The sequence below is a fragment of the Ciconia boyciana genome, chromosome 25 (genome assembly GCF_034638445.1).
Source record: "Ciconia boyciana chromosome 25, ASM3463844v1, whole genome shotgun sequence".
NCBI lineage: Eukaryota > Metazoa > Chordata > Aves > Ciconiiformes > Ciconiidae > Ciconia > Ciconia boyciana.
Window position 1 is genome coordinate 4,181,789 of NC_132958.1, and position 26,861 is coordinate 4,208,649.

The 26,861-nt window shown below is 54.2% G+C and overlaps 1 protein-coding gene across 1 annotated transcript in view; it reads right to left on the bottom strand.

The window, feature by feature from the left end:
- Positions 1-26,861, bottom strand: part of XPO7 (exportin 7) — a 325,319-nt gene that overhangs the window by 136,693 nt on the left and 161,765 nt on the right. The gene's annotated exons all lie outside the window — the stretch shown is intronic.

Sequence of the window (26,861 nt, forward strand, 5' to 3'; positions counted from 1 at the left end):
TGCCCCTCGCTGGTAGTGCGCAGGGGAGGCTGGCCCTGTGCCGCAGCCATGGGGTGCCTGCACCGGCTCCTGCTGGGACCGATTGCCTTGAAATTTGGGCAAGATTCAGCCTTTTGCAGCTCCGGCCAGGCTGATGCCTCGGTCAGGCTGGGGGGCTGCGCGTTGCTGTTCCGGGGAGGGAAAGGCAATGGCTCCATCCTCCCGCTGCAGCCTCCCCGGTGCCCGGCTCCGCTCCCCGCTGCGGGGGGCTTCTCCCACCCACCCACCCTCCCCTCTTTCCTACACCCAAAGGGTCCCAGACCTCTTGCTCAGGGTCCCCAGCCGGGCTGGCCCATGACCCCCCCTTATCCTGGCTCTCTGCCCCAGCAGGTGGGAGCTCAGACCCTTCTGGAAGTGAATATTTTACCCTTTTTTTTTTTTTTCTTTTCCTTCTCTGACTTCAGTGAGTCATACAGTTCCTTCAGAGAGAGCTTTTGCTTGCGGGAGCTGTAAAATCCCCAGCAATTGAAAAATGCAAGCCTTAAAACAAGGCTCTTTTGGCAAATGTCGGGCTGCAAATCTGGACCTGGATTTTTTCAATTAAGCTCTTTTTTTTTTTTTTTTTTTTTTTTAGGCGAATTAATTGATATTTACTTAGTGTGTCAAAATAGCTTCAGTGCGTTGGAGTGCCACTCGCCATGCGGTTGGAACAGGGTGCTGGGGAAGGGAGGTATGAGTCAGTGGTAAATGAATTAAAAGCAGCAGCTCCTGCTCAAGGCCAATTACATTTTGCTCAAAGAAATGCACATGGGCTGCAGAGAAACTGTTCCCAGGAAACCTACCCTGGGCTCTTTTTGGAGGAATTTGCCTCGTTTTCCCTGTGCAGGAGTGCAGCGTTATTGGAGATCGGATTGCTTGGCAAAAGTAGCAGCACCCAGTTGGTATATTAGGCAAAAACGATGGTGTAAAGGAGGATAATCTTTCATGGAGGATGGAGAGGATGGGCCGTTTGCTTTGGGCCATGCTGACGGTGTGCTTTGGGCCGTGGCTCCCATCTCAGGTGGTTGGACAAACACGTCCCATAGGAGTAGATGTGTTTTTCTCTCTGATAAAGACGTGTTTGCATGTCGGGTGATTGCTCAGCGAAGCACAGCCTCTTGGAAACTTTAATTACATCTATTATATATATATAAAAAAATTAAAAATATTAATATATAAAAATATTAATATATATAAATATATAAAATATTTTTTAATATATAAAATAATATAGAGCTGAGAAAATGCATGGCTGAGGAGTTTGGGTGTGGGAAGGAAGGCAGCTAATTGCTTACAGCAACCCATCGGCTGGAGTCTTGCAGGGATGTGGGTTCTCATCTCCGCTCGTGGCCCTGGAAGTGGGGTGCTCAGAGCGAGGGCCTGCCGAGCTCCCAGTTGGCCCAGCAGCAGGCAGGTACTGGGGCGGCGCGTGGCTCCCCATCCTCGCGATGCAGAAGCGCCGAGCGTTACAAAGACGTCTTTGTGGCCAAACATCACCGTTGCTGTCCTGCAGCCCAGGATTGTTCTGCAAAGTTCTTTTTCTTTTTCTTTTCTTCTTGCCTTGCAAGTGGAGGATCCTCCGGGCTGCCCTCCCGGGGCTGCCCTGTGCTCGGCACGGGACAGGCTGGCTGAGCGCCCGGGGAAGCCCGGGCAGGGCTGGCCCATGGCGATGCGCCGAGGGGTGCTGATCCCAAGCGGGCACAGCTTTGTCTGCGGACTTCACCCTCGGTCCATCTCTCCTTGAGACTCATGAGCTGGTCGAGCGATTAAATAATACCAGCTGCCTTTCACCGGGCAGCGTCCTGGCTTCCCCCTGGCCCACAGCGCATGTGATTTGCACGGCAAAAATGCGTGCAGGATGGGGGAAAATCACTTTTGGATAGGGAGCAGCTCCGTGGGTGCTCTGCAGAGGAATATTGAGCCTTGCAAATGCACCGTGGCTGCGGCAAGGCTGCAGAAAGGCTGGCTGACAGGCGGGCGAGGGACCCCCGGCACTTTGGGGTGAGCACCTCGTCCACAAGCTCCGGGCAGCCCTGGACCCGCGTGGCTGCAGAGGAAGCCGGGGCTGTTTAATATTAGCTTTACCTGGCTCCAACTGCCCAGCAGTATATGAAAGCCATATTTCTCAAGTTACTGGGGTTACGGCTTACACAATTAAAGCCCCTTTTTTGGTGCCCTGCTGCCCTCCATCCTCCTTCTCAGCTCCCGTTTATCTCCTCTCATTTGTCATCTTTATTAGTTCTTAATCTCCCATCAGTGCTGCGGAGTTAAGAGTGGGATTAGGGGGAAGTTTAATTGGATGGCACTCCACGGCCCTCCCAACATCAGATTCAATAAAAGTTTATGAAAAGATAAAAATCGCACTGGGTTTTATAGCTCTGGACAGAACAAAAGGGAATGGAGAGGAGAACAAGGTAACTTTTTCCGTCTCCTTTTTTTTTTAATTCCCTCCCAACCCCGTGTTTCAGCTTGATTAAACAAGGAAGGAAGGATTTGTGTGAGCAGCAGCATTATCCCTTTTGCTGCGTGTAAGCAGTAAGTGGCCCGCCGTTGCTCGCCCTCTCCCTGCGATTTCCCCTGACAGGAAGATGAATTGGGCTTCGGCATGCGAGAAAATAACATTTATTTCACATTGAAAATATGCTGAACTGCTAGAGAAGCTGACCGGGGAGGTCAGCACTGGGGGAGTGGGGACAGGAGAGGAAGGGTGCGCACCGACGGGATGGGAAGTCAGAGGCGTTGATTCGGGCAAGAGCTTGTTGGAGGCAAACACCCTGGGTTATTCCAGTTTAGCCAGTGCTGAGGCTCTCGTTTAGCATCCCCGATGGTCTTCAGGAGCAAGAAATGTATTGTCAGCCCAGGCATTTTGATGGGAAGGAGCAATTTGGTTGTTTTGGGGGGCTATAGACCCTCCATCCTCATCCATCCTGCGCCCCATCCTGGCTGTGCTCATCCCGTCCTGTGCTGTCACCTCTCCCCAGCACCCTCCCGGCACATGGAGGGGACCCCGCTGTCCTTATCCACCGCCTTTTCATCCAGAAGATAAGAGAAATGATTAAAGGCTTTCAGAGGAAGCCCAGGGCATGGGGAGAGGATGAATGGGAGCTGATTCCGGCTGCCTTGCTCAGGGGCGTCTGTGTGCGTGAGTCCAGCCCCCTCGTCCCCCACCACCGAGCCCCAAATCGTCCTCCGCCGGGTGCTCCCCTTGCACCCAGACCACAGCAAACACGGGTGCTCGTGGCAGAGCCTCCGGCTGTGCCGCTGCTCTGGAGGAGCATGCCACGGCCGCTGGAGCTGGCTGAGCGTCGCAGGAAAATCACTGCAAATTAAAGTTACGGGAAAATCTGCCCTTTTCTTGTTGGTTTTGCTTCTTTCCCTCATGATGGAAGCTGTTACTGGTAGAAAAAAAGCCCAAGCTAATCTTCATTATAGCTTTCCATTAGGGTCGTAATTGTTTCCATTCCTGTTAAAAATAATCCTGGTCGTTTTTTCCCTGAAACACCCTGCTCTGCTTGTATTTTTTTTCTCTTTTGGGTTCTCATCCCAACTTTTTCTTTTTCTAAAGTAACATATGGGGGGAAAAAAAAGTGGGGGAAAGTGTTAAGAAAGAAGGCGGAACAAAAGAAGGGCACAAAAATAGAGAAATGGGGGCTGGCTGCCGGGGATAGGATGAGATGAGGAGAGCTTGCAGCTCTCGCACAGGGGTGCAGAGTGCGGCCTCGTCCTGCTGCACGGGTCATAAAGCACCCAAAACCAGGGCAAATCCCAACGAGGCTGCGGGTCTGGTCCTCGACCCGTACACAGAGCATCCCCCTGGGCTCGGGGAGGTCGGGGCCGGTGCATCCCTCCAGGCTGGGGGGGATGCACCTTGCCCATGTCTGAGCATCTCCCGCCTCGAGTTTTCTGGTTTGCAGGGAAGAGGATTCGTTTGCAGGGAAGAGGATTTCCAGGGTGGGAATGTCCCAGCCCACCCTGGGAATCCTCTTCCCTGCAAACCCCACCGCTGCATTTGGGAAGCATCAACCAGCAAACTGCAGGCAATTACAGGCAGAGATAAAAATCCTCTCCCTGAATCAAAGAGGACATCTATTCAGTGCTAGCTCCTCTGGGGACAGCGGGGGGTGGAAATAAAGGGACATTGTCAAGTCCTTTCAGGCCCCAAATTCCGATTTTGTAAGAAGAGTTTTACAAACCCGAACGGGCTTTGGTTGTGGCAGCCTGGTTCTTCCACAGGCCAAATTCCCGCTGGCGTGGAAGAGGGGCTGCGTCCAAGCAGGGCTGTGGAGCCTGGCCTGGTAGGAAGATCAATCTTTAATGGAGTTGAGCTTTTAAAATGCCTATTTATATACAGAATTACTCCGTGCCTCAGTTTCCCGCCCTGCCGACTGGCGATGACTGTGCTTCCCCTTTCCCTGCCTCTTCCCCTGCTCCAAAAAATCAGATTTTCAAGCACAGCTGGTGAAACCTTGGAGCAAAGCACCTTGTGCTGGGGACTCCCCGAAATCCCCCCTTGCTCCGGGGCAAGGCGTTGGCAGCCCTGACCCTGCAGCCCCCCCGGCTGGGGCTGCCCCCCGTCTCCCCCCCTCCCTGCTGCTTTATGTGGGTGCCCGGTGAATTTTGTGCGCCCCAGAGCTTATTGCAGGCGCTTTGTTAGCTGGGAGAGGCTGCTCTGAGGGGAAGGTGGTGCTGGGGGGTGGTAAATGAGTCGAGGTGTATCTGCTTTTAGTGCAGCGCTGCCCTCTGCTCCCACAGCTTAGCCACACCGTAATGGACTATTTCTAGGGAGAATGAAATGGTTTTCCCGTTCGGTGACCCTGACCGCCCCTCGCAAGCAGGCTAAGTACTGATTCAAAAGGAAAATCCTGATTTCCCTCGCCTTGTGGTACTTGATACAAATATCAGTGGAGTGGAAGCATTGTCAGGCTGGATCAAACCAGAAGCCTGTCTAGCATCGTCTCCCTGCCTCGGAAAGTCACCAGGCTCAGCTCTTTTAAAGAAAGATGCAGAAAATCAGAGAGAGAGCAAGGGCTGGTTGAATGCAGGGGGTTTTTTTTGCTGTTCTGCACAGAGGAGCTGGTTTCTGGCAGGAGGAGAGGGTGCCGAGACGGCCCCTCGCAAAGCAACCTGGTCCCGCTGAAATCAGCAGAGCTGCACTAATGCAAAGCCAGCGTGAAAGAGATGAAAATCAGATTCTCTGTGTATAAAAGTGACCGAACATCATCAAGAGAGGAATTAATTGCTGGGGAATCGCTAATGAAGCATTATGAATCAGCAGCGCTGCTCTGCGCTGGCAGTTTGATCTCTGGGAGATGGGTAGGGAGTTGTTTGAAATGCCTTCGATGGGTTTGTTTTGAAGCTGGTCCAGTCGCCGTCATCCCACGCTGCTGGGGATGGGGGACGTTTGCAAATGAGGGTCCCAAAGGTGTCCCTGGTGCCGGTGGGGTGCCGGGTGCGCCACGGGGCTCCGACCCCCACGCGATGCTCTGGATGGTGCCAGAGCTGTCCCAAAGAGCTCTCGGCCATCGCACGGGGGTTCGGGGCACCGCGTGACATCGGGCCCACGGGCAGTGAGGGACGCAGCACACCCCCTGCCGCTCCAGGTCCTTTGAAGATTGGTGCCAGCTTATAACACGTGCATTATAAAACATGCAATGAAATGAAAGCCCGTCCCCGGTGTTGTGTGACCGTGCCTGGTCCTGTGTATGATCAGTCCCGTGCTAAAGGTTACTGCTCTGCCGGCTTCCTAAAATTATCCGGTAGAACAGCAGCGACGTCGTCGCAAAGCGATGCCCTTTCAACCATGCCTCAGCCTCACCCCCAGCTTGGGGGGGAACCGTGGCGGGGGGGAGCAGAGAATAAAACATTAAGAAAAAAACCCAAGAGGCAGAGAAGAGGTGGGGGAGGCTCTTTTCATCTGTATAATAGCCTGTTTCTGACAAGGAGCCTCTGTTCTCTTCCAGTGGAAAGCTTTTAAGAGCCCCAAGAAGGACAGGCAATTACAGGAAGGTTCGTGTACCTGATGGGGTGTTGTTACAAATCGCTCATCAACGTCCCGGGCGTTTTGGACCGTGGCCATCGGGGGCTGATTGCCGTGGAGGAGGAGAGGGTTTGGCGGGGAGAGGCAGGGGATCGGTCCCCTCCGCAGCCCCGGCTGCGGGACCCGCTCTCGCCCCGGTGCTAATGGTGCATTAGCTGCTGGAGATGGGCGAGATGGAGGGCTCTGCAATTAGTGAGCGGCATTAAAGCTGTTCATCAGGGTACTCCCAGTGTCGGCTGGAGGGGAAGTTAATGCTCATCAACAAAAATTGTTGAGAGCTCTAAAGGGCAAACCCGGGAGAGAGGGGAAGCGCGCTAATGAATTTGGGTTTTGCTAAAAGAGCAATCGACTGTCGGCCCCGCGTCCTTCCCGGAGGGGCTGGGCAGCGGCGGGGGCACCTCCGCGCGGCTCTGGGCACCCGTCCCGCTCCCCACGGGGCACAGGTGAAGGATGGGTGGGTAGTTTTATGGTGTAAAACACTTCTTGGAGCCCAGAAGTATCTATCTCCTTCAGTCCCTGGCCTTGCAGAGGCTTTCTCTGCCACCTGGGAACGGCCGCCGCAAGTAAAGCAAATCTGGCAGGCATCTTCGCGTGGCGTAAGCTGGAGGGTTAATTTGAATGGGGATGCTAAACCCACTTGTTGCCTTTTCATTCAAAAGTAGAAGCAGCTGCATTTATTTCCAATTGCAGGGGTTTTGAGGGTGGCAAGCGCTCCTGGGAAGAGCTGCGGGACGCAGGGCAGCGCATCCTCCTCCATCGAGGGCTTAAAAACCCTTAAAAAGCACCCAGGAGTGCCCATCCCCAGGCCCTTGCGATGGGAATAAACTGCTGCAGCCTGGGAGGGGCAGGGGCCGGGGGGAGCCTGGCCAAAGGAGCCTTGCTCTAAATTAATTCAATTTACTGTTAATGAAACCTACAGGCTAAACAGGGATGCAGCTCCGCAGAGAGGGGAGCAGAGAGGGGGAGAGTACCCCGTGTCTCTGGCAAGGTTATTTTTGGCTCACCTTAATGTGCTTGAAAACCACAGTAATACTGCAAAAAGCCTCAGCCATAGGATAACTTAATTAAACTTTACTTAAGAGAGTTAAATATTCATTATTTGGCTTCAATTACTGCCTTTGCTGAATCCCCCCCACACTTCTGTTTTCACTGGGGCTAATTAGTCTAATGGATGCTACTTGTTATGACCCGTTTCTGTTTGGGAAAAAAAAAAAAGAGCAATACGCTATTGCTTGGTATTACCCAGGGCTGCTCTGCCGAGGGACGGGGTTACGGTGTGAATTTATGGTGTGAATTTATGGTGCGTTGGCTCCTGCTGCACATCCCAGGTCCCCGTCCTGCTGTGGGAGCACCCTGCATCCGCCGCTCGCTCTCCCACCGCCTCGGCGGATTAAGGATTTGAATTCGATGGGTCTTTTTTGGCTGACCGAGATCAGCTAGGGACAAGTTATCAGCCTCATTGCTGAGGTTCCCCTTTCACTGCTGCCTAGCTGGAGCACGGGTTGAGAAAAGTGCTTTTGCACCGGTATTTGCCCCCTGCTCCCTGCCCCGCTGGCGTGGGGCTCGCCCTGGGCCCATGCCTCCCGGGGATGCTGTGCAACGTCTGCACGGCAATTGGCGATCTCCCAAGGCAGGGTGCCAGGAACAGCTACGTATTTACTCGACCATACACGTGCATTTACAGCCAAGCTTCTGTGTAGAGATCCTCTGTTCTTGGCCGGGGGAGGGTGGCTTGTTTTTCCGAGTCCCCGTGTTTGCCCATTGCATGAGCAGCATTTGCTGCTGCGTCCCTGCTCGGTTGTGCAGACCCTCGCCCTGAAGCCGGAGGATGCAGAGCAAAACCAGCCGCCTCCCCTCTGCCAGCACCGTGCTGTCCCCGAAACTCCGGTACCCACTGGGAGCCCTTTAAAGGAGATGAGTCAAGAAACACGTCCGAGGGCAGGAGCAGTGCCGTGATGAATTGCAGCCCTTGGAAAATCTCTTTACCCCCCACGCACCGAAGCAGGTGTCTCGGCGTGGGGCAGGGAGTGCTGTGGGTTTGGAAGTGCCAGCGGTGCTTCTCATGGCTGCCTCTGCCTTTGGGGCTTGGCCAGGGACGCGGAGCAATTCCCCGCGTCCCTGCCTGGGTGCCCTTTCGTTTGCACCCCCGTGCACCGACCTCCCGTCCGGACCCGTTGCCGCAGCTCGAGCTGAGCGGGCAGCTCTGTGGATCCGTATCGATGCGAGGCGATCAGCACAGCCATAATCAATACATAGTTGTCTCGGGGCTACTCTACGACCGCCGGCCGCTGCTCGCTGCTCGCTGCTGGGCTGCTTTTGATCTGAGCAAGCATTTTGCTTGGGCTTTGGGGACGGGTTGGAGAGATGAGTGGGGCCAGGAGAGTGCAGGATCCGTCCCCGCACAGGCGTGGAGAGCGGCGGGAGGGGAGCGATGCAGAGCTGCACCAGCACCTGGGGAAAAGCCAGCAGCGACTTGAAAGGCAGCTGTAAAAGGTGAGATGTTATTTCTGGCGGTGCAGCTTGTATTTCCCTTCACTGCAGCATAGGGAAAGGCAGAATCTGCAGAGGAATACGCTTCCCTGGAGGGTACGTGGGCTAAACACTCTCCTTAGGCTGCCTTTGAAGCCTGGGCTGGTGGGACAGCGGTTTGATGGTCCCTTTCTGTGGATATCTGCTCCGCTTCCTGGCATTTTTTTAGCTGCTCCGCTACAGTCAAGGCAGTGACATTGAGAGTAAAAAAAATGGAAACCCACTGAGTTTACACAAGGGGAGGATTTGGGGGTGTCTGGAAGGAGCGCAGTGTTGAAAGGCTGCTGGGGGGTGGCACATCTGTCTGGCTTTGGGGTGTCTCGGCACCTGTAAAGCAGAGAGAGGCTGGGATGGTGTGAGCGAGCCGGGCTCGCAGGAGTTAAGCGAGCGGCGAGCATCCGACAGGTCCCTTGCATGAAGTTTTCCTCCTGCAAGTGGGTCAGAGCAGCTCTGCGGAGCTGGGACCTGAGCATCAATTTTAATTTCCCACCGTGCGCCAGCGTGTGCCGTCTGCGACTTCATCTGCTTTGAGCTGCTGTGCTGATTTATTTAAGGTTTCTAAACCCACTGCCACTGCTCCGGCTCTCCCCAAAGAGCCGAGCAGACAGCGCTGCAGGCAGGGCGGTTCAGACACCGTCCCTGCCTGGGGAGGACGGAGCAGCAGCTTCTTGACACAACCGACAGCGGCTGGATGTCCCGGGAGAGCCGTAGGAAGGCAGAGCTGTCTGCTCATGGAAATGCCCCCCCACACCTCCTTGCCCGTCCATCACCCTGGCGTCTGGCCTCCTGCCTGGGCTTTCCTGCTCAGTTCACAGCTCCACCGTTGGGCCTGAGCCACCAGCTCGGATCGGAGAAAGAAAGTTGGTTCGGGGTTGTTTTTCCCCTCCTACGCAGAGGAATTCATGGTGGTTTTACGCATCACTTGGAAATGTTGCTATTTAAATGTGTTTTCACTTGAACCCTAATTCTGGAAAAAGAGCCTTTCAATACTGAATTGATTTAAATTTTTTTTTTTTCCTCAGCTCCATATTCCATTAAAACTGCCATTGCTTTCGCTTGTCCAGGATGGAAACATGTGTCAAAATTCCCCATGAGTCCCTGATATTTCTACTGGCGCCCTTCAGAGGGGGAAAGTCTGAGCGAGCAAACCTGCCCGATGCTCTGGATAAGACTCTTCTGTGCCAAAACCACCCGGCCAATGTGCTGTGCTAAGGAAGCGAGCAACATCCCCTTTAAACTCGTGTGCAAGCTGTTTTGCAGTGAATTTCTTGCGTCACCAGCATCTCAGCAGGCCTCCATCCACCTCCTGCAATTTTCCGCTTTGTTTGCTCTCTGCTGGGAGGAGGTGATGGACACGGTCCCCGCTGCCAGCCCACGGCTGACCGAATCCTGCCGCCTCCCCAGCGCTGCCCTGGCTCCAGGAGCAGGTATCTTAGTGCCACCAGAAAATGCCATTATTCCTTGTGTCAGCCACCTTCCTCCGGCTGCCAAGACCCATGAAAACCTTTGCTGTAGAAATGAGCTTGGTTCTGTAAAACAGTTAGCGTCAGGACAGCTGTCAGAAAGGGAGTAGCGGGGTGTAATCATGCCCATAAATAAGCTGGAGAAACGGGATGGGTCGAAGGGAAACGGGGAGCAACGGCAGCTTTTGGGCCCGAGCAAAAAATAACTCATTTTATGCATGTGTTCTAGAACAAGTTCCAGGAAAAGAATCTAATCCATATGGCAGCTCCCAGCCAAGGCTGGATGCTGGGGATGGGAAAGCATCTGTCTGGAGGTGGGGGAGCATGTCAAATCTGGCTGAAACATGTTAATTTTATGTTTACCCTGATTATTTCCATGCGCCGAAGATGATTTTTCCCACAAAGAGAAAGTAGCAGCTCTAGCCTCTCCGTTTTCCAGGGAGGGTCAGACCTTCATCACCTCGCACAGCCCTTCACCCTCCTCACCGCAGCAGGGGAGCAGGGCACGCGCTGCGCCGCAGCTACGTGTGATGGGCATCAGCTGCAGCCTGCTCTGCAAACTTACACACGGGAAGAATTGCAACCTCCTGGGGGCTGGATAATAAACTCCTCCCGGGCCACGCAATTCCCGGTCTGGAAAGGAATCGGAGAAGCAGGGCGGGAAGCCTCAGCAGGGTGGTTTTTTGGCTCTGAGCCTGAGCAGCTTGTAAGCAAGGTGCAAAGCCCCAGCGCGTCTGCACCCCTCGCACGGGGCCTCTTCCAGCGGCCACGGGATTCGGTTACAGATTCATCCAAATTAGGCAGCTCAGCGTCTCCCCAAGTCTTCAGAGATCCTGCAGAGACTTTCCCAGGCGGTTTATATGAGCAGACGGAGCCTCGTGTGCGTCGCTCCCCTCCTGCTTTTCGTCACTCTCCCTAATGCCGCGGGGAGCTGAGGAGGGGGGGGTTGCAATTCCGTACAGCCTCCCCGTTGCAGCAGGAGTTGGGGTGGGTGTCTCAGGGGGTCCCCCAGCTCTGCTGGGACCCCCGGGGAGCAGCAATGGCTGTGGTCCTGCCTGTCACCCGTGTCTGCCTCAAAATATCGAGGATGCTGTTTGCTGGCATTGGTATTGCCATTAATGCTAATATATCCTGCAAACCCTGGCGTGCCCCCAGCGCTGGGTCCCACGGGCTCTGCTCTTCGCTCCCCATCTCCCGGCGGGGTCTCACAGGCATCGCCAGTCTTTCTCCTTTGGGATTCTTCCCTCTTTAACAGGGTATTGATTGGTGGCGGGGTCTGGGCTGTGGAGCCCGAAGGGACCAGGCAAGGGGTGGGGGACACACACACACGGACAGTGCAGCCCCCCGCAAGCCTGTCCAGCCCTTTGCTAAAAATCTGGACCAGCCAATCCTGGCTGCTCCGTGCTGGTTGCTTTTCCTTATTACTCTTGCTTATTAAATAATTATTGCTTCTGTTGCGCTTTCTGTTTTCAAAGCACTCCCTAATTGCTCGCTAATGCTTGGATGTGTTTGCTGGCAGCTGGGGGAGCTGGCCCGCTCCCCTCGGGGAGAGGGGACGTTTACTTGGCAGTGCCAGCCCCAAGGAGCAGCTCCCCAGGCTGCCACGGGCTGTCCCCAGCCCAGGGTCCCTGCAGCCCCTCCTGCACCCGGCACAGCTCCGGCCAAGCCATCGTTCAATCTGCCATCCCCTCTATTTCCCTGCTTTTCTGGTAGCTGAGCACATAATACCCGTACTTTGCTGTGCCATAGCTTGCAAATAAGCCTGAAAAGTGGGCAGCGAGCCTGGAGACAGATGCTTTCTTGGAGCGTGCTTGCTCGTGTTTTGCTCACCTGCCTGGCTCTGCTCCCTCTCCAGCCAACGCACCGTTCCCCACGGGCAAGGCTGCCGCCTGCAGATCCTCGCTTTGCTGGGGTCCCGGCAGCGGGGTGACAGAGGCTGGTTCGCCCCCTCTCCGAGGATGTGCAGGTCTCCTTCCGGAGCCTGTGCTGCAAGCAGGAAAGCTGGGGGCCATCTCCCCCGGTGTGCGGGGAAGCCCAGCGCAGCGAGCCCTGCTTGCAGAGAGGGTGCGAGCTCCTTGCTGGCCTTTCTCTCTGCTCTCGCCCCGAGACCCGGGCTCTCGTAGCAATTCCACCAGCACAGCCGCTGCCCCAAATCATCGCAGGCAGGGAGCACCCCAGGCGCCGTCCGCGGGGTGCAGCCAGCGGGGAGGAGGTTGCTTTAGTGTAAGCGCACGTGCTAACGGAAAAAAACTTTAGGAAAAAAATGGAAGAAAGAGGAAAAAATTTGTGAGAAGGGTCCCATTTAAAGATGAGAGTGCTAATGGTGTGCTCGGCTAGATTCGAGCTTAGAAAATGGATTTTCCCTGAGCTTCTGCAAGGTAGGGACATCTAACCGCTGGTGCTGGTGGGATTCCCACCATCGCCTCTGCTCCGTGATGTGAACCGTGGTGGTGGTGGTGCACCGCGGGCTTGCCTGGGCAATTTAACCCCACGCTGTCTTCCTTCACTGCTGCTCTTTGCAAAGTTGCCATCCGTTTCTCTCGGCTTTGTTTGGCTGTTGTGTGGCCTCAAGTACGGCGAACAGGAGGATGGGGAGGGCGGGATGTCTTTATTTATAAATAGGGTTGCTCAGGGGAAAAACAAATTTGAGTTTGCAGGAGAAATGTCAGCCTTGAACATCGGAGCAAAGATTTACTATTGTTCGCACTATTATTACTGCAGATTTACAAACGTGTTCAGGAGCCAGAGCTCGGCGAGTTGCATGTTCTGCTGTGCTGCTAACGGTGGTGGGAAACGGTGCGTGTGGCCGGAGGGGAACCGGTTACAGTAAATTACAGTGGGGCTTTGCCGAGGAGCAGCGCCGGCGCTGGAGCCTCAGGCTGGAGTGCGAATGCCGCGATAGTTTTTTTTTCAGCTAAAAACACACCAGCAAGAAACAATCAAAGAGTTTCACCGGTGATGTTTTGTAGGTCAAGAAGTGTTTTGAAAATGAGAGCGGGGATTCTTTCAAAGAAGAAATGTTTTGCCTCTTCCAGGTTTTTTGTAAGATGTTGCAAGACCTTTGCATCCCCTCCCATCGCTTTCTTTGCAGCGGTAACTTTGGTTTCCCAGTTTGCTCGACTTCCAGGCTTGCCAAGGTGTCTGTGCGGGCAGGCTGGTGCGGTTTTGAAAGCTCAGCATCGCTGCGCTGCCCTTGAGCTTGGGGCTGATGGGCAAATCTCAGCACAAGGACCAAGGCTTGCCCTGGCCCTCTCCTCCCTGGGGCACGGAGGGTCTCCCCGGGCCAGCGGCAGCCCGGGGGGTCCAGGCTGCTCTTCGCACCTGAGCACCGTCCTGCCAGCACAAAATCCCACAGACCGTGATGGGGGGGAAGAAGAATCTGGTTTTAGCTGATCAAATTAAAGCCCTGCTCTGTCCCATGCCCGTCCCTTTCTTTTTCCAGCAATTTTCCCGTTATTTTTTGCGTTATCCCCCAGCAGCCTGGGAAGCAGCAGGGTGAGGCGGCCCCGGGGACGTGGCGTGCCAGGAGCAGGCTGGCACGGGATGAGGCACCGGGGCGGCAGCCTCACGGTCTCTGAATGACACTAGTGGGCAGCCAATGCAATCAATAGAGTGTCACTCCTGGAAATCACCCTCTCACAAGGCAATTTTCTCCACCAAAGGTCCTTGTTAATAGGGCCAGCTGTCTCTGACCTTTCGAGGGGAGAAAAATGATGCAGGATTCAAAAGCTGCTATTACAACTACCACCTTTTCCCCTCCACTCTCCTCCTCCTCCTTCTCTGGGCTTTCTCTCCCATCCGCTCATGGGTCCTCGTCATTGCACAGCAGAGATGACGGGGATCTGTTCATGCACGAGCCCGCGAGGTCCTGGCATCACCTTCTCACATCTCCTTACCCGACTGCTGCCGTACCAGCCGGAGCTGGCTTTGTCTCCTCTCACTCTCCAAAAGCCATTCCCCTTCCTCCCAGACTGTGGAGGAAGCCAGCGATAAATTGCTGACTCCTCCAACATGAATATTGTTCAATTATTCACAGATGTGTTTTGGCCCGAGTTTGACAAAAGCCTCTGCTTCAGCATATTTCTGTCTGCTAACCAAAGGCAGTCATGCTAATGTAAAATCAGCCGTCATTAGTGCAGGCTCGCACCAGCTCCCAGCCGCTCCACACTTGCTGCTTTTATCCACACTATCATTTCCTCTTATGATTTAATTAACGCAAGAGAAGCCTATCTCTCCCACAGCTCCAGAAAACCCCAAAAATTTGGTTAGGATGCACAGTCCTGCCTGGAGCCCTCCCAACTCGTCTCCCTTGCAGAGATGCTGCTGCTGGAGCAGAAAGGGAGATCTACGTCTGCTTTTGGCCCTGGGATGTCAGGGCGAGCACCCTCGAGCCCAGCTCTAGCAGCTCGGTGCATGGTTTTGAGCCTCCTTTCTGCAGTCTTCGGCTGCGACCCCGCGGCTCAGCCCCGTGCAGGCCGGCCGGCCGAGCTCGGGTTATTTTTTGGTGATTTGGCTTTGTTGAAGATCCCCTGGAAATGTCAGAAAGGCCGGAGCGAAGTTTGAGGAAAGTCCTTTGAGCATCCCGCGTGGATGCTGGTGCTTTAACTGGTCTGGCTCCAAATTTCCATCTCTGCCGTGGGGTTTGATGGATCTCAGGGGGTCCACCGGCACCTCACCTCTCCCCAGTGCTGCTCTTCTCCCAGACAGCAAAACCTGAGACCTGAGACTTTTAAACGCGTAGCAGCCTCTCTCTCCCTCCTCCTGTGCACACGTTGGTAGCTGGTGACACATCTTTGTGCTTTATCGGGATACGGCTAGCCAGCAGAAGGCAATTTTAAAAGCGAAGACGATCTCCGAGCTTGATACCTCTCCATCATGAACAATAGCTAAACGGCCCCCTCCTTCCCACGGTGATGCTCTCCCCTGATTTCAGCTTTGTGGGTGCTGGGCCCTTTCCTTGGGGCAGAAGTGAAGCTGGGTGCTCCCCGGGTATGCTTTGCCCCGTGAAAGAGGTGATGCTCCAGCTGCCCATCACTGTGGGCACGGGCAGAGCTGGCTCAGCCCTATCCATCTGCCCGAGTCGCCCCACGACATCCATTTTCTTTTTCCCTTTGAGTTAGCATATACAATGCGCTCGCCTGGTTGTGATAGATGGACCTAGTCAGGAATATCCCCATCCCACCTGTTCTAAAATGAAATATTCCTCCTTTTTGTCATATTTCTAGGGAAAAGAAAGGGTTGGGAGTGGAGCTCGGGATTGCAAAGGGACAGCAAAGCACGCAAAAGCTCTTCCCACTCTGCCCTCCCATTTCCCTGGTGGTGGTGAACGCACGAGCCTCAGAGCTCCCCAGTTTGGGAAAATATTCCCAGGTTGGGGGGCACCCCTGGGCACGCGGGGGGTGGCTGCAGCCCCGAACGCAGGGGGCTTTTAATTGAATTTCGGCCATGCAGGCTGTCGGTGCTGGCGAGGGATGTGGGAGCAGGGAGGGCAAGGAAGAAATCGTCAGATTTTTTTTTGCAATGCTGAACTTTTTGCCAAGCGTGGGCTGAGAAATTGCTGACTGCCTGCTAGGAAATCTTCCCCTCGGCAGGCAGCGGGGCCAGGCGGTGCTGCCGGTGTCCCCCGGCGCAGGGCGGTGCTCGGCCGCAGGCTTGGGACTCTTTGCGGTTGTACCGAGGCTGCAGGGTGTATTTTTCCCAAAGCTGGTGTGTGGTCTGGGGTGACGGATCCTGTTTCTCTGTATGACCCCAGCACTAACTAGCTCTGACTGTGTTTTCTGGCTTTTTTTTTTGTTTTGTTCCTTTTTTGGCCTCTTTTTCTCATGTATCGGGATGCTTTGCCGCTGGCCCTGGCTCTCAGCGGGGCCACGTGCCTGTGTTTGCATGGGAAATCCCGACGGCTGTTTGCCCTGGGAGACTGCACAGGCGCTGAGCAGCTTCCCACGGTGAAGGGCAGTGGGTTGTCCCACTCCTGGGGACATTTAGCCTGTGACAACAGCCAGGACCACTGAGTCCCATTTTAGAAACATAAGGCTGAGGCGCAAAGGAAAAAAACGAGGAGTTTGTGGCATGCAAGAAGCCCTTGGCAGCGCAGAGACGCTGAGCTGTAGTCCTGCTCTCCTCCCGCTTCAGGATCAGTTATCCTCCAGACAGGAATATATGATGCTAAAAGCTGTATCCCATCTCCCCGGCTGTTTCCTCAGCTGCCCCTTCTCCAGCTGAGGGTCCTCATGCTGCGTCCCCTTTGGCAGTGCTTTCCTGCCCGTTTATCACCCCGCTATCCTTGTCTCGCTTGTCAAGGGTTTTTACGCCCAAAGCTTTAAATCGCTCAGGCTAACCTTGGGTCCTGGCAGAGCTTGCCTCTCGCTGCCCTTGCGATAAGCACTTGAACAATCCTATCTTTAATTAAACTGCCTGGACTCTCTTCTCCATCGGCTCCTCTCGGTGATAAGTTTGCAGACGCAGCAATGTCAGTGCTTTCCCGGGGCTTGTGCGGGTGGGAGATGCCTGTTCCCCATGTGGATCCCCCCTTTCCTGGGGAGCTGGTGTCTGGCAGCCTCGCTGCTGGATGGGGGAGCTCCAAATATCCTCATTTTTGAGACTTGCAGCACGAGGTTGCAAAGAGCCATCCGGCGTGCTCGCAAGGAGTTTGAGGTTTCTCAAAGACTCAGTTTCTGGCTCGTGTGAAGATAGGAGCATCTCAGATTTCTTTCTATTTGATGCTTGTAAAGAAACATAACTGGAAGGTTCAAAAGGCCGAGAGTACATAGTACAAATGAAAATCATTTTAAAATCTGGCTTCTGGACATCGGGATAAGACATACAAGCTTTCCATCCGATGTCCCAATCCGCTGAGGATGCTCCCCCAGTTTATCCTGGGAGAAATTCTGCCGATTTCTGGACAGTGACACGTGGATGGAGGGGACAGTGAGCCTTTCATCAGGAGCCTTGTGTTCCTCCCAGTCCCTGCACCGTGATACTCGCAGGGCACGCAGGCTCCGAGCAGCCGGCGAATGCCCCGCCATCGGCAGGGCTGTTGTGCCCAAGAATAAATAGCGAGGGAGCCCGGGGCAGAGAGGAGAGAAGCCAGAACCGGAGAGAGAGCTCAACAGAAGGAGCTTGTTTATGAGCCACGAAGAGAGGAGAGGGGGAAGAAGATGGGAGGAAAAAAGCCTTGATTGGAGGCAGCAAAGGCTGGAAATAAAACATTTTTCCTGCTTCTTTATCTTTAAATGAAAAGATCCCAAACAAAGCCCCCCATCAAACCCTTCTGCAGCAACCGGGCTGGCTGGAGCCGGGCCGGGACCCCCAGGCTCGGTGCCCAGCGTCAGGCGGGCATCGCGGGGACCCTGGCAGGAGCCTGCGGTGTCCCCGTGTCCCCACGAGCCCACCTCCCCCTGCCCTCGGTCTCTCCCGCTGCCCTCACGTGCTATCGGCGTTAAGGACATACAGAGGTCTCCTCTGTCAAGCCGACAACCAATTACCGCCGGCAGGAACAGGCTTAACGTTTTAACTCATTTTCAATTCAATTAAGCACCCAGGTGCCCCAGCCTGGCGTTCTCCCGAGGAGCCTTAATTCTCTCTCCCTAAACCTTTCCAGCCCCAAATAAAGCGATAACTAACCCCAGCCCAACTTCTGCACAGGCAGGCAGAAATTGAAATTCCTTTTGTACCTGAGAGCTGCTCGGCTGCCAGCCTGTGCCTGTATTTATGGGACTATACGTATATATATGTAGTTTCCTCATGGCTGTTGGCTTCAAGGGACTTTGGTATTAGCAGGGAGCTGATCTCCCCCCGCTGTCCCAGCATCCCGACCCAAGGGGAGGAGCGCGATGGGACCCTGGTGCCTTCCCCCAGCTCCAAAGATGCTCTGGGGAGGGCTGGGCAAGGCAAGGGCCCCAAATCCAGGGGTGACCTCTAAATAATCAGAAACCGCGCTGGGAGAGATGCCGAGTGGTTTGGTGCTGGTGCGGAGGCTCGGTGAGGCTGCCTGCAGCAGTCGAGCAGGGCTCGTTGCAGCGAAGCAGCGTGGATTGAGGAGATGCTAATTTATGTGTGTTTACAGACAACTAACTCAACTGTTCCGAAAGCCGGGATACCTGGCGGGTTCAGAGTTAACCTTGCCAAAACAGGAGAGGAACGGTAATGGAGAGAAGCTGCTGCAGCTGCTGGGGGAGAGGAAGGATGCTTCCTCCCTTTCGTGGCTCTGAGAAGGAGATGCTGGCTGTAGCATCTTGCTTATTGTAAGAGATTCTTATTTAAAACTCTCCCTTTTTTTTAATAAAGGGAATATTCTTTGCCTTTGCAATGTTTTTCAATGAGCCAAGGAGGGTTGGTTTTTTTTCCGTATATTGTAATTGATTTATTTTGTAATGCAATATTGTCTAACATTCACAGACTCATTTGACTAAATTATTCATCAGCAAATTTTTAAATAATGCAGCAACTTTACTCTTTTGCAAATTCTACTCTTATTTCTTGCTTCTTAGGCCGGGGCTGGAAACTAATAGGCACTAGTGGGGTCTTCATTGCACCTCGCTCCTAGGTAAGCTGTTGAGAACTAATGACTGGAAGGCCGAAGACTAATTAAAGCCCAGATTTACTCCCTGCTCCAATATCTATTGATGTGAACGGGGGAGCTCCTATTGATCTGGGCGGATGCTGGATCAAACTATGGAAGCAGCTGAGCGGAGAAGGTAGTGGAGAAGTCTCCGGGCAGGCTCTGGATGGGATCCAGCGTGAGGATGAGGCAGTGGTGACCCACAGAAGAGGGAAAAAACTGTACAGGACCATGCATGAATTGCTGAGTCCTTGACAGTCGTCATTGTCCCCAATTACCTTCATTTATCCCGTGAGGAGCCGTGGGAGAAGGGGGATTTCCAGGCAGAAATGCGAGGACCGGTTTCTTTCAGTGCCGTCAAATTTACATAGCATTAGAGATCCCAGTGGCAGGGAGAGCAGAGTAATAAGCATTTTGTCTTTGAAACAGGAAGCCAGATCTGATTTGCTTTCATTTTAAATTGCATTTCAAGCAAGTATTCCCCACCCTGCCCCAATAAGAAGAGTCTGAAGGAGCGAGACTTGATGGTGAATTTGTTTAGCTAAGGAAGGGAGAGGAGCCCTGCTCGGGCTGCGGGATGACACCTTGTCTCCTTCATTTCCCAATTAGGGGCTGACGAGAGCCTCGTGCCTCGCAGAGGCCGGGCAGGCAGCAAAGCCCCTTCTGCAGGCAGCGGAGGCAGGCGCGGGCAGGGCTGCCGCCTCATCTGCATTCCTCTGTGCCTCTTACTGTTTTCAGGTCCCAGGATGCGATGCTGATGAAAGACAGTTAATTCAATTTCAACAGAGAAATTGATTAATGGACTGGATTAAAATAAATCCCCCATGTCCCGAAGTCTCTGCGAAGCATACCAATTCCCCCTTATCTCCCCTTCCCACTCCGGCAAGAGGAGAGGGGAAAGGGGGCAAGGAGTCGAAGGGCAGTTAAAGAGATGCAGCAGATGAGTGGGGGGAATCACATCCATATGTAATTAGCTCAATAGCTTGAAATAATGTCCTCGCCAACTAAGTTTACCCAAAGGTTGTTCCCTCCTAGGTGCTGCGGTGTATTTTGGGGAGGAGGACTCGGTGTCGGTCTGGGGACGGTGAATGCCAGCAGAGCCAGGGCTGTGATGGGGCAGGGACGTGGGGACCTGGCGCATCCTTCTCCTGCCCTCCTTTCCCTTCCCATGTGCCTGCACGCCGCGGCAGGAGCCGGGGAGGAGAACCGGGATGCCCGTGGTACCGGGATGCCCGTGGTACCGGGATGCCCGTGGTGCCGGGCTGACCTGGTTTGGTTCCCCAGGACCTTGCCGGGGCTCATCCCCGAAAGCAGCGCAGCGGTGCCGGGTGTGCGGTGTGTGGGTCAGGCAGCTCTCCCCCGGCCGGGAGGGGAGCAAGGAAAACCCTGACTAAACTCATCTGCTGAAGAAGTGCTGGAAACCCCTCCAGTCCTCCCCTCCCCGGGAGACCGCGAGGGTTAAATCCTGCAGGGAAAAGGTGGGCAGGGAAGTACCAGTGTTGCCATTATAACCCTGATGGGCTGCCCACGGGGTTGGAGCTCAGTGGGTCAGCTCTGGAGGGGAGAGGAGAAATGCTTCCCTCCCTCTGTGCCTCCGGTCTCTCCTCTGTTCCCTCTACAAGTGACGTCCGCACGGGCCGGCTCAGACGCTCTGCCCTGTGCACAGAAAATCACTGGCACGGGCGATGCTTCGTTGGAAAGCAGGGCTGGAAGGGAGCGTGGTGCATACGTCCCCTGCCCTATGCCTGTGTCGCGGCCCAGCCTTGAGCAGGTAATGCAAGAGCGTCCGACCAGGCTGGGGATTTACCCCTGCGGGGAGCTGTGGGCATGCACGAGCCAGGGTGGGCACGGACAAGGCAAGCAGCCCCTCGCCGAGCCCTCGGAGACGCGCGAAATATTTAGTGCTGTCTCATCAGCCTCAGGAAAGGATCGTGGAAGGGAAAGCGCAAAGAAGTGGGAGCTTTTGGAGGCTTTACCGAGTCATGGAGAAGAGAGGATTTCGGGATTTTGTGATTAGTTATATGCCTGAGGACTCGAAACTTTCAGCCTGGCAATACCCGCAGCCTCCCTTACAGTCCTTGAGTTCAAAGGCAATTTGTCTGCATAAAATTGGAGCAACCATTAAATAAGGACCTTTGATACTATGGTGAGTGGCAAAGCACAAAAATGAGATGCACTCAGCCTTAGCCCAGTAGGACTTTCCTGAGCGAGGAACCTGCATAATGCAGAGTCGAGATTAATCCCATGTTGTGGTTTATTGTGCTTTGGATAGCAAACACAGGCGTGTGAGCATGGCCCCGAGGGCTCAGGGGCCTCGTTTTCCATTGCTCCGCAGTCATTTATACCCGTGCAAAGTGAATATAAAGTGCCACTATTCTGGCTCTGCTGGCATTTGACATCCACTTAGCGCTGCCGCTGCATGGGGAAATGACGGCGTGAGGATGAGGATGGGGAGGACCGGCCCTGCCGGCTGCTTGCCCGCGGGCTGGCCCCTCTGCCCACCCCGTGCTCAGCCCCTCTCGCTCGAGGCAGGTTTTCCCGAGCATTTTTCCCCCCCCTACGGAAAGTTTGCAGGAGCCACTTGGCATTTTCTTCCCTTTTTCCTTTGTTCCAGCTGCGTGGTTCGTGGCTGTTAAATGCACTTTGTCTTCAAAGCGGTGCAAAAGCCCAAGTTTAAGGGCAGATGCTGAATCTGGAGTTGAAAGATAGTCCTAAAAAGTGAAGCAGAAGTGTTGCTGCGAGGGAAAAAGCCCAAGTGGCCTCGTCCTCCTTCCCTGGGGAGAGGACATGAGCTTCCCAGGCGCAAAGGGGAAGAAAGGCACTGCCAGGAGAGTCTGGCTGGAAGTGGGATGAAATGCCTGCAGGCATCGGCTGCCTTGCCCGCAGGTCTCAGAGCCGTCACGGCCGGAGCCTCAGCGCTGGGGACTTTTCCAGCTCGCTGGGAGCAGGCAGAGCTGGAGCTTTGCACCGCTGCAAATCCAGCCGCTGCTCAGAGCAGCCATGACGTTCAGGTGGAAATGCAGCTTGCAGGGAAACTCCCTTCTCCGGCTCCCTGGAACATGCCAAAAGGAGATCAGGTTTTAAAACCCCGTCACTGGGAATACGAGCATCGCTGCCGAACCCCCGGGATGGCCGAGCCAGACTGGTAATGGCACCGACACCAGCACAGGGAGCAGCCTGGAAATTAAAAAGCACAAAGGGCAGGAGATTTTGATTCTTTTTGTTGTTTTTCCGTCTTCTCTCCATGCCTCTGACGTGGGACGGTACATCCACCCCGGGTACATCTCGTCCTTTCTGTCCTCCAGCCCTGGCAAGAGGGGCTGGCAACATCCCATGGTCTGGCGGTGTTGGGAACTGCCATTTTGCAGTCAGCTTTTCCCTTCTGAATCAAACCAAACAGCTGAAATCTGGAAACTTTCCTATGACAATGATTTTTATACTCTTTTAATAAGCACAATCTGATCAAGAAACTGTTGAAATGTTTCCATAATGTTGGATCATTTTGTTTCAATACTGTCAAAACAATCACGGCACTGAAGGAAAACTATTTCATTTTGGTAATGTCAAAATGTTAGAATCCAGGGTAATAACAGAGGATGGATATGCACATCCGAGCTCCGCATCTGCAGCACTCATGTCCCCATCCGATGCCATACCCGCACGACCGTTCGTAACGGAGGCACCCTATAAACCATCCACCCTTTACGCCGTGCCTGGGACACCGTCCCCAGCTGCCATCAGCTTTTCCACCACTCTTCATGTTATTTTCAAGCCATTTAGCAAATTTTTTGTCCTTGGGTTCGCAAAGCAAGCTATGCATCGGGCAGGGCTGTGACTGTGATGGGCTGTCAGGCAGCTCGAGCCGTTATTTTAATCCAGGATGGGGAAGGTGGTAGGATTTGACTGGAAATGAGATTGAGGTGATATTGGGTAAAGTGCTTTTTATTGAAGCTTTCAGAGAACTTAAATGTCATCGGTCCTGTCAAAAAGAGATACAGCAGAAAAATAACAGGAGCAAACGTGACCGGATCCGTGCGCAGGGGCTGCAGGAACTGGGAATGAGTTGGGCTGCCTCTGGATGGGCTGCTGCCGGAGTGGATGCCGGCCCGACGCCAAGGCTCTGTCCTCACTTACACCTCGAAGCAGTTTTCTTGTGTAAAATGGGTGAAAGACGCCAGTCGGACGCTCCCCGCTGAGCCCGTGGGAAGCTGCTGGGTGCCGAGTGCCGGAGCTGCACAGCCAAGCCACGCTGCCTGGTTTGCAGCCTCAAGAAATGCTTCGGGGAAGGGTCTGAGCCCACCCCAAAACAGCCCCGAGGTGACACCCGCGTCCCCCGCAGCTGCTCTGCTGGGGCAGGGAAGAATCACAGAATCACAGAATCACAGAATCGTATAGGTTGGAAAAGACCTTTAAGGTCATTGAGTCCAACCGTAAACCTAACCCTGCCAAGCCCACCACTACCCCATGGCCCTGAGCACCTCAGCCAAACGGCTTTTAAACACCTCCAGGGATGGGGACTCCACCGCTGCCCTGGGCAGCCTGCTCCAATGCTGGACAACCCTTTTGGTGAAGTAAAATTTCCCAATATCCAGTCTAAACCTCCCCGGCGCAACTTGAGGCCATTTCCTCTCCTCCTATCACTTGTTACCTGGGAGAAGAGACCGACCCCACGTCTCTACACCCTTCTTTCAGGGAGTTTTGAGAGCGATGAGGTCTCCCCTCAGCCTCCTCTTCTCCAGGCTGAACAACCCCAGGTCCCTCAGCCGCTCCCCATCAGCCTTGTGCTCCAGACCCTGCCCCAGCTCCGTTGCCCTTCTCTGGACACGCTCCAGCCCCTCAATGTCTCTCTTGGAGTGGGGGGCCCAACACTGAACGCAGCATTCGAGGTGCGGCCGCACCAGTGCCGAGTACAGGGGGACAATCGCTGCCCTGCTCCTGCTGGCCACACTATTGCTGGTACAAGCCAGGATGCTATCGGCCTTCTTGGCCACCTGGGCACACTGCGTTATGAAGAAGAGCGGTGTCCCAGCGTTACGCACGCCGCAGAGGGACTCAGCACCCACCTACCATTTCTGGCCAGCGCCTGTCACCCTGCAAGCACCCCGGCGTGCTCTGCTGCTTTCCCCAAACCCGCCAGATGAAGCACAGGCGCAGGCAGGGAGTAGTTTAAATATTTTAGGAACGCGTTCACCTGAACAGGAGCGATTTTGTTCGTAACGTGGATTTCTGGGTGGCTTCACTTTGAAAGCAGCGTAACATGCATGGCATTACTGCACAAAGCAAGTCCAACAAGCATGTAATTAACTACCTCGGAGATTAATGTCACTGCTATCTAAATACAGCAGCAGTTTCTGCATGTCCCTGGAGGTCCCCAGGTGATTCGGTTTGGACTTACCAAACGGTCCAGAGATCAGTCACCATAGAGGGGGAAGCTGCTAAATCTCCCCAAGGGCTCTGGGTTGAAGACAGGAATAGCACAAGAGTTACCCACCCATCAGCTGCGGTTTACCCCCACCAAAGAGACCAAGATTAATATAATCACAAAGTTAACCTTCAAGGAATAGCAATAAAATAGAGCACGCCTGCTCCTGGGTGCCTGTTTTCACGTGTGTGTGCTGCATCCCTGTCCTGATCGTCCCTGTCGCTGTGCCCTGACCGCGATGGACGTGCAAGTAATAGAAACAAAACTGTCATAAAAAAAAAAAAAATCACCCAAAACGCACCCAACTTCATTTAGGGAATCCTATCCATCAAGCTGCCTTGCAGATATACCCATCCATCATGCAGCCCTCCCCATGCACTCTGATCCATAAGAAAGAGTTGAAATGAAACATTTTTATTGATCTCGACTCTTTTGTTTGATTCTCTGTGTTTCTCACCAGACATTTCCATTCCATCCGGGCCCAGCGGGCTCTTTCCCAGGGCGCAGGCACCTACGGTTCAGGCATTCGAGCACCCTCTTGGGTGCTGCGCTGTGTTGCCCATGGCAGGGGTAATTTTAATGCCCCCGCTGCAGCAAGCACTATGTCCATGGTCTAGCAAGGCTGTCTGAAAATGCTTCTCTAAATATTTGAGAAAGAGGCTGGAAAAACAAAAAGGCACCCAGGGAGGGTCTCTTGCAAGGATTTATGCTTAGCCCCGTGCCGGCTAGGACAGGATTTTGGGGTGAAGGACCACTGCAAATAAAGATGTGTGCACCAGTGTGTGCAATGCCTGCAGAGCCAGCGCTGCTGAGTGCCCACTGTTGTCTTGGTGCTCTGATTTAAGGCATAATAATAATAATAATAATAATAATAACAACATCCCAGAACCCATCCATAAAACGTGTGTGTTTAATGTATCGGAGCATGGCAAATTAATTGGCATGTCTGGTTCGTGCATGTGTGGAGCTGGGAAAGGCTCCCAGGTGAGGGTTCAGCTTTTCCCAGCGCGGCGTTATAGCGGACTGGGAGAGGCATCTGCCAGCAAAAGGGCTGGTTTGGTGCTGCCTGCCCGCGAGGCTTTGCCGGTGCAGCTGGCGAGCCGCGGCCGGCCGTGCCAGCCGGAATCACGCTGGGCACCGAGAGCAAGCTCCAGCCCACAGCCGGGGACATTTTCCTGGCTGCTGAGGTGCTGGAGAAGGGGGAGCTGAGGATGGCAGAGCCAGACGAGTGCAGGAGGGAAGCGTGCGATGGCAAGCGGTTAGCAGCACACGGAAGCGTGCACGCGTATGCACGCAGGTGCTGAGACTCGAGCGCTGCCTTGCCTCTTTTTTTTTTGTTTCTGTAGTGTGGGCTGATCCAGTATTTCTGCTGCAAAATCCTTAGCGGTTCTGCCAAGGCTTTGGAGGGGATTGCTAAAAACCGAGGAGCAATACAGATGCGCTCTTAGATACAGCAGCCAGCTTATTTGCTGCCTAAAGAGCTGATTCTGAAGACGTCGGCTTCAGGCTGGGATTTTACGAGACCAAGGGGGTTCAAGGAGCAGGTGCTGGATGCATGGGGGGACACCGGGGACAAATCACAGTCCCAGCCCCGAGGAAATCGAGGGAAATTTTGGCACTGATTTTTCCCCATGGCCACCCAAAAGCCTGTCGCCCTGCGCTCGTAGGAGCCCTCCTCCTCCCGAGAGCACTGAGCTCGCTCTCGGAGCATTTTCCAAAAAAAATCACAGAACTTTTATTACGTTCAGGCTCTGCCTCACAGCTCATTGCTGAAGGGGCCTTTGGGTTCCCCTCAGGCACTTTGTTCCTTACAGAAGTTGTTGCTTTCCCTCCTCCATGCAGAGCCAAAGAAACCCTGCAGAACTAGCTAGTGCCATGGGCGAGACCTCCGGCACGGGCATTCACGTGCCAGCAGTACCTGCCGTGCTCCCTGAGCATCCCGGGGATGTTCTGGGTAGGCTTTCAGCTCTGTTTCTCAGCCCCTTGCTCAGTGGGGAGGAAATTCCCAGAATATCTGAATGCGGGATGAAAAGCCACCTCCAGCTGCCTGTAGCAGGTTTGGGGGTTCAGGTGTTTGCGCACCCATCTCTCACCCCTACCCTAACTAGCCCAGCAGGCACAGGGCAATGCAGACCTGGGTGCTACTCTGCATCCATGTCTGCCTGCCTCAGTTTCCCCATCTGCAAAATTAGGGCATTGCCAGCGAGCCCAGGAGCGAGGTGGCATCATTGCTACGTGCCAGAGGGCAGCTCCAGGCTGCCCCAAAGGCTTTCCCACAGCCCAGGAGTCGCACCGGGCTGCGGGCAGGGTCCCTGGGGAGAAGGCAGTTGCAGAGTCACAGGTCATTCGCTCAGAGCCCCAAAGTCAGGCGATTCAATTCCACATTTGCCAGGCAGTACCTGCTCGGCGACGAGCCGAGCGCCAGCAGAGCCCATTAGCACTCAGCTGCATTCTGCTGCTCGTTCCGCTCTCCTTCCCTTCCCAGAATCAAATTAAATCTCTTTTATTAGTTCCCTTTTTGTACACAACTCCTTGCACAATTAGTGAATAATTTTCAAGAGCACAAACTAATTGCCTTGCTCCGTCCTCACCCTGCAAAGCTTTTTGCTTTCATTTTGCTTTCACTTAATTTTTATTAGGATCAAGAGAGAAGAGAAACTCAACCAAACCACCACTAACAACAACAACAAAGAGCCTGGTGCTCTGGAGCGGAGCTGGAGCCTGGTGAAGGCTGAAGAGGACCCGCAGGATGCTTTTCCCATAGCAAACGGGACTGTGCTCCTGGTGTCCCAGTGCCTCCCAGTCCTGCTCCGCCGGGACGCAGGACCCGCC